A 13,294-nucleotide genomic window follows, 5' to 3' on the forward strand; every position below is an offset into this window, starting at 1 on the left:
CATGTTTTTGGTTTTTAAAAATATTTTAAACTGCTGCTGTACTATTGGCCTTATTTTATAGCGATCCGGTTAAGTCTCTTTTCTTTTTAGAGGAAATAACCCAAGCCCTTGGTTGTGCTAATCTAATAGCAGCCCTTTTTGCATTTAAAATCCAATTAGGGAGGGCAATACATGCTGAAGGACTCATTCAAAACACAGGGCGCAGCCTGTAGAATAAACCCCAAAATCCAATCAAAACCACATTCCCAAGCATGGGTCCCACAAGTTTCTTCTTGCCAGTGTATAATTCTTTGTTTCTTCACCAGGGTCAGTTCTTAATGTTTTTTTTTTTTTTTGTAGTCAGGAATTCCTGGACTTTGGTGGTTTCAATGGAGCGAGTGTTCCTTCTTCTCTTTTTTTTTTGAAACAGTGTGGTTCAGCATCATACAGGGGAGAGGTTACTAGCACATCACCCTGTAATGGGTTTTGCTTTTTTTAGAAAAAAAATCCAAAGGCACAGTAGGTCTGTCAGTGGACAAGGGAGAGGTTACTAGCACTTCACCTTGTCTTTTTTTCCTTTTCTCTGCTGTCCAGAAGGCACAGCAGAGTTAGAAGGAGGAATAGGCTGATCATCAGTCGGAGAGTCCTTCCAAGGTGGAGGGGTCTTTTTACAGTGAGAAGCATGGGTCCAGGTAGGCAGTCCTTGGCACTTCACAGCAGTGTTGGTGGTTAACAGGACTTGGAAAGGGCCTTTCCAGCATGGAGTCAAAGCAGTCTTTTGTTGATGGACTTTACGTAGACTCAGTCTCCTGGTTTCAATGAATGGCAGGACTGCTACTGTTTTTAGGTAGTGCTTCTTTACCTGTGAAAAAAATCTAACACATTTCATTAATGCCTGGCAGTGTTTTGCAGATCTCATAGTTGCTTGGGCACATTCAGGCCCCCCTTTTCTTGGCTGTCAGCCAAGTCTTAGCTGTGGACAGTGCCCTTGGATGGGCCAGCATCTTATCTTTAGACTGAGCTTGCTAGCTATTTTTTTTTCTAGTTAACTCGTTCTGTTCTTTTTCTTTTTTCTTTTTTGGCTTCTTTTAACCTACAAAGGAAACTTCCACTTTTCACTTATACACCTTTTTCCAACAATGAACACATACACATTGCCATTATACAGTACATTAGTCTTATTATTCAATGTATGCCATATACACCCTTCCAGTAAAATAACTTTTATACAGAGCTTTGGAGCAACAAACCAGGACAAGCACACCCACCTTTGAGGAGTCCACTCGGTACAACCTCTTGTGTCCAATAGCTTTCCTCCCTCCCCAGCCCTCTGGCTAGAAATCTGAGGTAGCCAGAAGGATCCCATGTGCAATATGGGGAGTGGGTTAACCTTCCATGTCCTTGCTTCCAAAGACTGTTGATATGCAAATTTTAACAACATTTTTTCAATTAAAAGATCTGACCAATTAAGCTTTTTTTTTTTTTTTTACTTAAGCAAATGTATTAGACTTTAGTATATTACATTTTTCCTGATTTATCCAAACACTTTGTATTCCAAGTTGAATAAAACAAGTATCTGCTTTTTTATTTAACCCTTTTATTTAATTTTGAACTCGACTGTCTTATGAAAATATTAAACACAACAATTCTGGCCACTAGACAAACCCCACAAGACAGGACATAGAACACAAAAATAATTCCTATTGTACTAGTGAATGCATGGTACGTTGAATGCTGTTCAGCTGGCATCCGTTTTCTCTGATGATTTGAAAGACATTATTTACTTAAAATATTTCTTTTATATACACATACTCTTGTTGATTTTAGACAAAACAGAGGAATTATCCCATATTTCTTTGTATTTGTTTTATAGGCAGCCCAGGTTTCAGTGGCTTCTACCTTATTAGTTAGAAAATTGCATTAATACAGATGCTTTCTGGCTTGCTTCCAGATCCAAAGCTATCCACAGCTTAAAGATTTACTTTAAAAAAAGGACACAATTAACTTTTCCAGACTTTTGATTGCCTTTTACTTCTAACTCCTGCTTTCAAACACACAGTGATCTGAAAAAGACAACACAACCTATATTGGTAGGTTTGCATTTCTTTTACTTTTACTACAATATACACTGCACATGTTCTGGGGAAAATGCACATCCTCTCCACAATTCAATTTCCACAACACTAGCCACATCAATTTCTACACAAGGTGTAACTGTTTCTTTTATGCTTACAAAATCTCCATGCACCCACAGCAAAGTGTCAGCTCAACCACACAGAGCCAGGGGCACTGTCCTTCTCTCTCTTTACCAGATCTTTTATCTGCTATTTTGTTACCCAAAAACAAAATTTGAATCTTTTATTCTTCTGGCTTTGACTACTCTGCTGCAGCCACAACCTTTGGTCTTTATTTAAAACATTTTAAATCTTGTAGCATTAAGTCACTTTAAGGATTAAATGCTAAATACCTTAAACAACACGAGTTTCCTGTGCCTGGCAAAAGTATTCTCGGTTTTGCAACTTTAAACAATACCAATTCATCTTAAACTTATAAAATACAGATTGTACACAGCAGGAGTGTTCTTCAGCAAATTAGACTAACGTATTCATAGTCGAATAATTCCACTTAAATAACTTCTTGCCTGGATTACTTACAGAAATTCTTACCAAGTTTCACTGCTTAATTCCCTCTAGCAACTATAGAGTTAACTTCTCACTCTTGGGAGGGCTGTTCTTTTACACCCTGGGGTCTCCTGCGACGTCTCTTTCAGAGATTCCAGTCCAGGCCGGCTGCCTGGGGCTTCTTCAGCATCCCCAAACCACGCCAGCTCCAGGGTCTCAAAGGCAGACTGTTGGATCTCACTGGATAGTTAAGCTTTGCAAATGTAATCTCAGCACTGTAACTTGTACTGCCTTTGGTTTGCCTTTGTCTATATTTTTCCACAGCCAGCTGGGGCCGAAAGCAGTTTTTTCTTTTGGTTTATAGTTATACCATACAAATAAATAATCCATTTGTCCCGGTCTAAAATCCACCAGGATATTCCTGAGGGAATCCATCCTGTCAACAGAAAAGGTTCCGCACCTTGGCCAGTCTTTAGTCGGGGACAAATGAGTAGTAAAGGAAGGCCATTGAATTTGGCATAAGTTTCTCATTTAGATTTAGTCAAACCGGTTGTTCCAGAGATTTCCTTCCAATCTCTAAATACCAGAGACAACGGGGCGTCCCCCGGGCATTTACTGCCAACTTGTCCCATTTAGCCTGTAGGGACTCTAACCCTACTCCGGGGACTCTAACCCCTCACTGGGGACTCTAACCCCTCTCCGGGGACTTTAACCCCTCTCTGGGGACTCTAACCCCTTTCCCGGGGACTCTAACCCCTCGCCGGCGATCGCTTACCTTATTCAGGGACTCGAACCCCGAAGACCTGACCTCCCCAGGGACTCGAACCCCGAAGACCTGGATCCTACTCAACGGGTAGGTGGACATTGCTGGGTTTCTACGGGCTTCAGCTGGTTCACAGAACTCGCCTTATCGCCGATGCAGGGATCAGGTTACCGGGCAAGGCTCCTCGAAGCCAGAGGATGCGCGCTGCGTTGCTTCGGAGTCTGATCCCGCACCGGAGAGTCAGACGAGTCCCGGCGGAGTCGCCAAATTTGTCGGGGACTTTTTAACCCAGACGGCAAGGTTCGTTGTCTGACCGCAGAGTGAGAGACAGGCAACACCAGCAAGGTCCAATACAAGCTCTTTATTGAAGAGTGCACACAACAATAGAGAGTGGCCCGTCTCCAGAGAGAACCAGCCACGATTACAATAACTAGTGAGATTATATAGACAGTTCCATCGCGTCATAGTTAAAGCAACCCAATCCCCCCCTTTACTAGTTAAAAGCTTCTAATATTCATGCATATCTATGTTCTTTGACAGTACAAACAGTTCATGATGCCTCAGCAGCTTCTTATCAGCTTTTTCATCATGCACTAGAAACTAGGAGAAAGTAGGGAGTTAAGAACAGAAACAGGGAGTGGAGACTGCAAGTCTCCATATGTCCAAACAAACCGTTCCTAGTACATTTGGTACAAGAATACGGCCCCCCGCCCTTTATCTTATTCTTTGTAGCCCAAGCAAGCATGTCCTCATGTTTCACAGAGAGACAGGAATGGCCCAGCAACTACAGTTAGCCTAACTTTGGCTAAGCTGGCCAAACAGTGTTCTGTACTCCATATTTTTTTGGCCTAACATTCTGTTTCAGTTTGACATGCCATAAGGCAGCAGGAATTCAAATTTTCACCAGAATCTCAGGCACCATAGCTGGGAGAATTTGGCAAAATATCTAAGCAGATTGGTACCTTTTTTAAAAGGACAAAGTGTAATTTTTCTGCTCCTGGGGGAGTTTTTCGGGTATTTGTTTCGAATGCCAAAGATTTTAGAGTATCTTCCTGTCTCGCACACAAAACAGTATTCATTTCAGTCTTATGTACAGAAACAACCTTATCCACAGGCAAGTCGCTGAACAAGTGAGGAATTCAAACACCACATGATGGAAGTCTAAAGAAAACAAACACTCAGACAAGTATTGTCAGCCCATAAACAACTATTATTATAGTGCTTCCTAATCACAACAGAACTTTTCTTGTGTGTCAACAGTTCAGCTGCCAACCCATTAGTGACCCTGATTGCTTCCACAACAACCATTTTAAATGGTATTATTTTTTATAGATCAGTTTCAAAAGGTAAACAAATGGTTGTACTTTGAATCAAACTCCACTAATAAATGTGAAGAAATCCTAACAAGTGTTTTATGAAAGAAAGGAACACACACCGGTGTAGGTTTGTTAGAAAGAGTAATTTCTGAGCAAGAACATGAATTAGTCTATGTAATGAAAGCTTATGTTCCAAAGTGTCATATTTAATATTTGGCATATTTGCATTTTGTTCATTGGATTTTCAGAGTGTAAATCAGAATATTTTTGATTAATCACATACTGTAAAGAGAATAGATAAAATGCCAGATTAAACCTGAATATATTCAGAGTGTGGGACATTCAAAATGCATAGTGAAAATGTCCAAATATTGAAGGATTCTCAATATTCTCAGCACGTCTGTGTTCTGAATGAACATTTTATTTTCTTGTCAGTGATTCAGAATTTCCACCGCTACTCTTCAGTGACTAGGGAAAATCATGCCAATTGGGATAAAGCTTTATTTTAAGGTTGAAGGCATGAAATAAGCACTAAGAAGACAATTGTACACCTGTTTTGAAAAGTAAAAGGCATCTCAAATCTGCTTTGCTTTTGAAAATTTGGCCAAGGAGTGTATTTCAAAGGCCCAATAGCCCATAACATTATTCCCAGTGCTCTGTGCTGTATGCCTAATTGGGCTCCTACACATTTGCATAAGCATGATGCTTCATGATTAATGCATAAGTCACAGCATGGAGCCCTGTACCAATTCATCTGCAGAGCCTTTCTCCCCCCACCCTCATTGCAAACAACCATCATGCCTCAACTGCAATCCATCATAATTGTAGGTATGGCTGTGTTATCGAAAATCAAACTGTATACATTTCATCATACAGTCCGTACTGAAATGTAAATCTCTTTTGTCTAAAAAAAAAAAGAAAAGAAAAAAAGTTAGATGTTATGATGCCTCTGGCATTTATACTTCCTGCACTGCAACTCATGACAGCATTTTTTAATCTTAAAATTAAGTGTCACATCTCTCGCTTTGTTCTGGAAATTGTACCAGATCACATGAAAAATGAAGACATTGTTAAATTAACAACCTAATAATTACTTTTCATTATTACTCTTGGGGTAACATTAACCTAGAGTGAACTGGAACTAGCTACTCAAAAAGAGCAACAACATGTTAATAATTCAATACCACATCCACTCAGAGATAAATTAAACAGAAAATAAAACCCTCAAAATGCTGGTAAGGGACTGACTAATAAAAGAAAGCCAGCAAATGATGTTTTAAGGCTACCAGGTCAACTTTAATCCAACCCTTTGTGGCTAGGCACTGCAGGCATCTTGAGAGACAGTAGGTTAATACATATTCTATTTGCTGCAATGCTTAGTGCTAACTAAGTGACTGTAGTTAGGGTAGCTTCACCATAAATTGGATTCATTTTAGCCACAAAGGGTGAAAATAAATTCATTCTAAAAGTCGTAGTGACATCTAAAGGAGTCCTCCTGATGCCACAATGTGAAATGCCAGTTATCAAATATGATTTATTTGCAAACAAAAAGCACCATGTCATTTGTAACACTATCAGTACTGTGGGTGAACCCAGTTTAACAGAGCTCAAACCAGTTTCCAACCTCTATTAGCTGTGGTTTAACAGTGAGAATTAAAAACTGTAACATTTAACACATAATAAACATTTTACTTAACTTATTCTGCATACTCTGTATATTATTAAACCATATGACATCATATTGGAAATTAATTTACAGGCTTCTTCATAAACATTAACTTAACCTTTGAATATCATACTGTCTGCCATTACAATGCCCAATGTTTCTTTTTTCCCTTGCAATGAGTAGTTCTTCAATAACTTCAAAAACAGCAGGGCATGGAATGGTCATAACTGGACAGGATGGTAACGATAACTGTGCAACAAGCAGCTAAAGCAAAGATGCATGGTGTATGGCAAATGACATACAGTGCCACTACTATGTCCTGTAATCAGTACTAATGCACTTTACCACACTAGTTCTGTGAAGTGTAAACATCTCCTCGGGTCCCCTCTGCTGTTTGACAAGTTACAGAAGAAGATTCAAAACACCAGAAAGCCATGTATAATGTCCTAATTAAGGGTGCTGCAAATTCCATTGCTGCACCAGCATTTTCTTCTGTGATACTGTCTTGTTTCTTCCTAAAGAAAATCTGGTTTGGGATCTTATGAAACATGAAATTCAGGACAGTCACCTGACATCAGAGATTGATGAGAGGATGCCTCTGTCATTTCTTCTGTGATGTCCTTAGGCTTAGCTTTGGTCTGGGCTGTCTTTTACTCTTCAGTTGTTAGAGAAATGTATTGTATGGAGCTTGCTTAGCATTGCTATCCTTTTTTCCTGGAAGTACATAATATCCTACTAACTGTATAAATTTTATCTCCTTTATGACTATGCACAAGGGTGGCTTCTCCTTTAAAAAATATGCCTTCTCCTATCACATAGTTACATATACTTACTACATCAGCAGAGGAGTTTAGATTGCAGGGGATTCGTTCCTCACTGAGACAAGAATGGACATGGACTCGAGATAGTCTTTCCCAGTTTATTTGTATGTATAATACAAACATAGTCCCTTTTATAACCCCCACAAAGAAGGAGTAACAAGATAAGTAGCACCAAACATAAACATATATAGCCTCACTCCTGGACTGCTGCGAAACTTACATACCTATCTCTGGGTTCAAATATGTCAGGCCAAACTGCTCCTCTGGCGCTTCTTCCAGAAAATTGGTATGTCACCTAATGGCTCAACCCCAACATATATATAAAACACTGTGGGCCATTAGGTGACATACCAATTTTCAGCAGTGCCAGGGTGGCCAGACAGCAAATGTGAAAAATTGGGACGGGGGGGGGGGGGGTAATAGGAGCCTATATAATAAAAAGACCAAAAATCGGGACTGTCCCTATAAAATCAGGACATCTGGTCACCCTACTGGAAAGCAGCAGAGGAGCCGTTTGGCTGGAGATATTATCCATTGTACTTATACAGTGCACATTCATAGTGCAGCAAGAATAAAAGGCTACCAAAGCCAATGGCTACAGAAGGTTCTGGGCAATGGAGCAACTGGCCCAAGAGATGCACACAAACACACACACCCCCTATGCTCTCTCATGGATATTTGTTCTAAATGCTACTGTAACATAAACAAAGATTTTAAAGAACAAAAAAAACCAATGAAAAAGTAAACAAAGTCATAGCACTAGCAGTTACCCTAAATAATATGCACACCACATTATGTACAGGTTCTCTTAGAATACCCAAGCCACATGCTGTCTTTCAGAAAGGTTAAAATACCAGACCAACTCAAGGGGAAGGTCAGTATTGGGAGATGCTCCCAATGTCCTCCACATTAACATCAGTGGACAAGTTCTTCTATTTCTAGGTGATCTCTAACTTATTCCTTCATGAGGCAATTCCTTTTGGGCCAAATTCTGTCCTGAGCTGTGCAGGTGCAATTCCCACTTGAGTCACTAGGGGGAACTGTGCTATAGATCACAGGACAGAACCTGGCCATTAGTTTTCTATGGTCCCCGCTCCCTTCCACATCCCATCTTGCATGTACAACACTTGCAGGGGGCCAATAGACGATGATGGGCAAGTGCCACCTACTCCTCGTTGAATTTTGTGACATTTACCGCACGCTCACCCTGCTTTTCATGATTACCCTACCACCTCTTGTTCTCTTCCTTATCACCAGAGAGTTCCATAGTAATCCATCTCATCCCTACTTCTTCTCTTTCCCCTGTCTTTTAGCCTTTCTCCAATAGATCCCCTAAGAGCTGCATTCAGATTCTCTTTTTCTCTGTTCTGCTTTTCAAACCCACTGCATCCCCTTGGTCCCAGAACAGGAGGGCTGCTGCTGCAGGAGCTGTGTTTCCAAGAGTTCCTCCGACCATGGTTGATCTTGGAAATACTCCTCCCCACTCTACACATGCACACACATAGTGGGGAAGGCTCAACAGCACAGAGATGAAATATCAGTTTGCTACAGCCATGAAGGAAGCTCCACTGACTTCCACCTTTCAAAGCCATGGAAATGGAACTCTCTGAAGGGGCTTCTAGTGTGTTGGATAAAAGGTGAAATAATCTACATGGGTGAAACTCTCCCTACTGTGAGTGCAGGTTCTTCACATTCAGCCCTAGGGGAGAACATATATATGCATTCTTTGAAGGGTTATGAGGTATATGTCACTGTCTGTGCTGTAGCTCACTTTAGGAAAGAAAGAAGATTGAGGGAAGTCAGTTTAGCACCTTTTGTGGACCCTAAAAGCCAGAAACTGAAATTTAAATATATATGTTCTGTGTTTGTGTGTATACATACATAAATGAGTGTGTGCATTTATGATTGTGTTCATTTAAAATATTAAACTAAAGATATAAAACTAAGGTACTATACGATGCCTATATTATAATCATTAGGGCTCTCCATGACTTTCTAAATATGTCTCCTTATAAGTTCATGTATTTTTACTGGTTTAGGCCCTGATTCTTCCCCCACTGACTTTAATGGGAACAAGATCAGGCTCTATCTGCATTACAGTGTTCCTCTTTCCCTCTTTGTTTATATGAGCATTTCCTAAAATTTTCTATGTTAAGGTTAGAGGGAGATTTACTGCATCCTCTCATTATAACGGAAAGTCCCTCTACAGTAAATATTGTGTAAGGCAGTAATATAGACGTTTTTGAATAAAACATTTTAGTTATTTATTTAATCACTGAATACATCTGATATCTGATATCCTTTTTCTAGTACTATACATAGAAGTTCAGTTTAATTTGATTACATTGACTAGATTTACTGTCATCGTCTTCTGCAGTGAAAACCAGGCTTTTTCTAGAATAGAGAGGCAGCACACTGAGGAAAATGAGAACACAAATCTTTTTCTGTTTGACTGTGAGAGTCCGTTCCACCTCACCTATAAATGGGATATTAATGGTGAAACCAAGAGGATCTGGATTTTGTGTAAATGAAAGATAAATATGTCAGGTTAATTAAGCATTATGTTTTTGTTCGCAGAAATCCACTGCTTTCGCTTTTCTTTTATGGTCTGCCTGAGGTCAGGCTGAGCTTGAGTTATGCCATTTTTAGGGTACAATGCAGGACTTGACTCTTCCAACATGACTTCTAAGAAAACGGCTGGCAGTTCCAATAGTGTTATTTTGACATAACGTCTTTGGGAGGAAAGGGTATCAGAGAGCTCTCCCTGTTTCGGAAGGAATCTATATTTTGTTTAATATTCATGTAGCTGGAGTGTACAATCACGAGCACCTTAAATATGAACAATACATAATAATAAATCGCTGTTTTAATTACTTTGATAGCACTTTTTATAATCCCACTGACTGATCAGCCAAAATGCTGGTACAGAATCTTAATATCTTTTCAACACCACAGTTTCCCAACAAAAGCAAGATATCATTGACAAACTAACTACAATCCTTGCACATCAAAAACTTCTAAAATATAGAGATGGTTAGATAGTTTCAGTTCTGTAGCAGGCTTTCAATAGACAGAAAATCAATAAAATCCCACCTCTTTGGTTAAAGAAGTATCCACTGGGTCAGTCATTTCACATGGATCCTTCCTTGATTATTCTGGCTGAAAACGGCTTCAGTCTTCATGCCACTAACTTGTGCATAATGTGGATTGAATTCCAGAGCAAGTTATGTGACTAAATTCATTGCCATTCATCGGGATCAATAAATGCCATAAGTTAATTTAATGTGAAGAAGCTTGGTCAGTTGTGTATTCCTCACAGTATGATAGCAGCAACTTCTGTAGTTAGACACTTAACCCTTTTTTATACTGTTGAAGGAAAACCCCCAGGAGCCACTGTTGTGTTGTTTATCTGTGATCTCCCTCTCATAGCTCCGTACGTTTAAGTCAGAAATCTTTGACAGTTGCAGCAAGTTTCCAGTTTTAAATGCACCTCCAGCAGCAGTGGAACCAATGTGGAAGGAAAAGGAAACCAAGAAGAAATTTCAAGCATTTCTGCTGAGGTACATGATTTAATAGTGCTAATGCTCTCTTATTAGTAGAAATATTGGCATAAAAGCTTAGAAATGTATTGCAACAGGAGTAATGCCAGGGGAGAAAGTTTTGCAGTAGGAATTACAATAATCTCTGTGAGCTGGTAGGGGAAGGAGAAGACCCACAGAGACCTACTTGTTGCCCTGTGTTCTCTGCCTTGAAGTAATAACCTACAGAACTAGAACCTGGAACTAAGTGGGTCTGGGCCACTGACACTTCTGAATCACCACTAGAAGCTTAGCTTAGGTTTCTGCTGGAGAATCCTGTGAAACTAGGCTTAGCAGGAAGTACTGCCCACCAGGACCTGAGTGGCAGCCCCTCACAGCCTACTGATTGGCTGATGCTAGTATTTAATCAGGAAGCCAGCATCAGGAGCTTTCTGAGCAACAGTGCTGACTGCCTGCTTGCTTCTACTCGAGTCCCTGCTTGCTGTCGATCCTAGACTCCAACTTGTGATGCTGGTTTGTCCTTGATTTTGCTATCTGATTGCGGTCTATAACCTGGTGACTGACCCTGACTTCCTGATATCCTAACCCAGCTCAGCCCCCAACTCTGCTATTTGCCTGCTACCTGCAACTTGATGCCTGAGCCCTGACTTCCTGGCATTCTGACCCAGCCCATTCCTGACCCCACTGCTCATTTCCTGACTGCACTTTAGCAGCTGACCAGTACACTCAGGCTATCCTTGGTTCAGCTCTGATACTGTGAGCAGCACCATACACCTGGCTAAGGAGAAGGTGTGAATCTTCTGTTTCCCCCACTTCTGGTTCAGGGTCAACTAACAACAGGATAAGCAGACATTATGCATAACGAGTATACATGGTTGTGAGAAATGATAACATTCCTTCCTGCTTTGGGATGTGAATCCAGAATTTGGGCCTCAAATTACAGTCTGCAGCCAATCCTAGGCTCTTGTTCTCATGCTATTTAATCAATGGCGCCTGTATTTCCCCATTTACATTAAATTCAAGAACATATTACCTTGGCGTGTCCATCATCTTGCCTTCTTGGTGTAAGAGCTGATATGATTGCATACTTCTTTAGCACCTAGATATTATAATGGACATCTAAGATACATTATAGGTAGATAGCAAATTATATAGTTGCACCAGGTGTAAGCAATGATTAATAATTAACAAGAAAGATGCCACTCTATAGTGGATTTATTTAGCATAACTTTACCTTTTCATTAGCATTTTTGTGTCTTTCTAAAAGATCTCAGCAAAATCATTCAGTTTAATTTCACCCAAACCTTAGATCTGCTTTATGCTTTTTCCTTAAAACTCTCTCTATCTCTCCTCCCCACCCCACCTCCTACAGTATGATTCAGAGACTTCTGGAACAAGAAACTGAAACAACTAATGAATCCACATTGTCTGATGTATTTCTCCAGGCCAAGCCAGAATTTTCCACCCCATGAAGACAATTTCTGGAAGCCTTTTTAAATTCTTCAACCATCTTCTCCACAAAGCCTGCATACAAGCAAGAAACCAAATGTGCTCCTGGAATGAGGCAAACAGAAAGAGACTAGTAAAAAAAGTGTATGTCACGGGACACCGATCACAACAAAGTGAAGGGTTATGGCACTGGCACGATTTCTGAGATCATTTGAGTTAGTGTATGGATTATTTTTTCTACAAAACTGAGGATTTCCTTTTTCTTCCTCACCCGTCTGCCCAACAGAGAAACAGACAAGCAACTAACCCTCCACCCTCATCCCACCCCTGCTAAATACATGATACCAGAAGGTACAGTTTAAGAAAATAAATAACACCTGGAAGGCATTCGCAGTAAGAAATTATACATACAGATGTGTATGTGTAAATGAATCACTTGAACTCCTTATCTGGCACCAAAGAACAGTCACCAGTGGGTTAAAATACAGCCACTATTTACAAGTAGACAGCAATGCTGCACAACAGTTGAGGAAGGAGCAAAAAAATGAACACAGAACTAGAACTACAGGTTTTCAAAAGGAGGCTGGACAGCCATCTGTCTTGAATGGTTTTGACACAACAAATCCTACATCTTGGCAAGGGGTTAGACTAGATGATCCTTGTGGTCCCTTCTAGTCCTATGATTCTATTATTCTATAGGTGGAGTATTAGGGTAACAGAATGTGCAAGTGAGAGAGCTGCCTGGAAAATGGAAATCCTTCCCTGCAAAAAAGTTCATGGTTTTTTTTGTTGTTTGTTTTTTTAAATCAAATTGGGACAAAAAGTCAACACTGCAAAACTTTTCATAAGAAAGGATTTCCAGAAAAATTCCATTTCCAAAAGAACTGAAACACAATTTTTCAGCTTGCCAGCTGCCCACCTGGAAGGCTGATGTCAATTTCTCCCTGCCTGCAGAAAGTGAAATTGACAAGCATCTTACAGGTGGGCTGTCCAAACAAAGCACCTCAGACTCCCCATCTTCCAACCCCAGCCTATAGCTTGGCTGTGGCTCCCCAGCTGCATGCCTGGAAGATTTTCTGCCTGCAGGCAGAGCATAAAATTTAAAATAGCCTTTCAGGTAGGCAAGAGGTATGATGGGAC

At 40.3% G+C, this 13,294-nt stretch overlaps 1 long non-coding RNA gene across 1 annotated transcript; it reads right to left on the minus strand.

Moving 5' to 3' along the window:
* Positions 1–265: 265 nt before the first annotated feature.
* LOC135983158 (uncharacterized) lies at positions 266–4,216 on the minus strand. Its single transcript, XR_010600678.1, has 2 exons — positions 3,376–4,216; positions 266–854 (listed from the first exon to the last, which is right to left on the minus strand). It is a non-coding gene; the product is annotated as an uncharacterized LOC135983158 (long non-coding RNA).
* Between the last annotated feature and the right edge of the window lie 9,078 nt (positions 4,217–13,294).

The sequence above is a fragment of the Chrysemys picta genome, chromosome 4 (genome assembly GCF_011386835.1).
Source record: "Chrysemys picta bellii isolate R12L10 chromosome 4, ASM1138683v2, whole genome shotgun sequence".
Lineage (NCBI taxonomy): Eukaryota > Metazoa > Chordata > Testudines > Emydidae > Chrysemys > Chrysemys picta.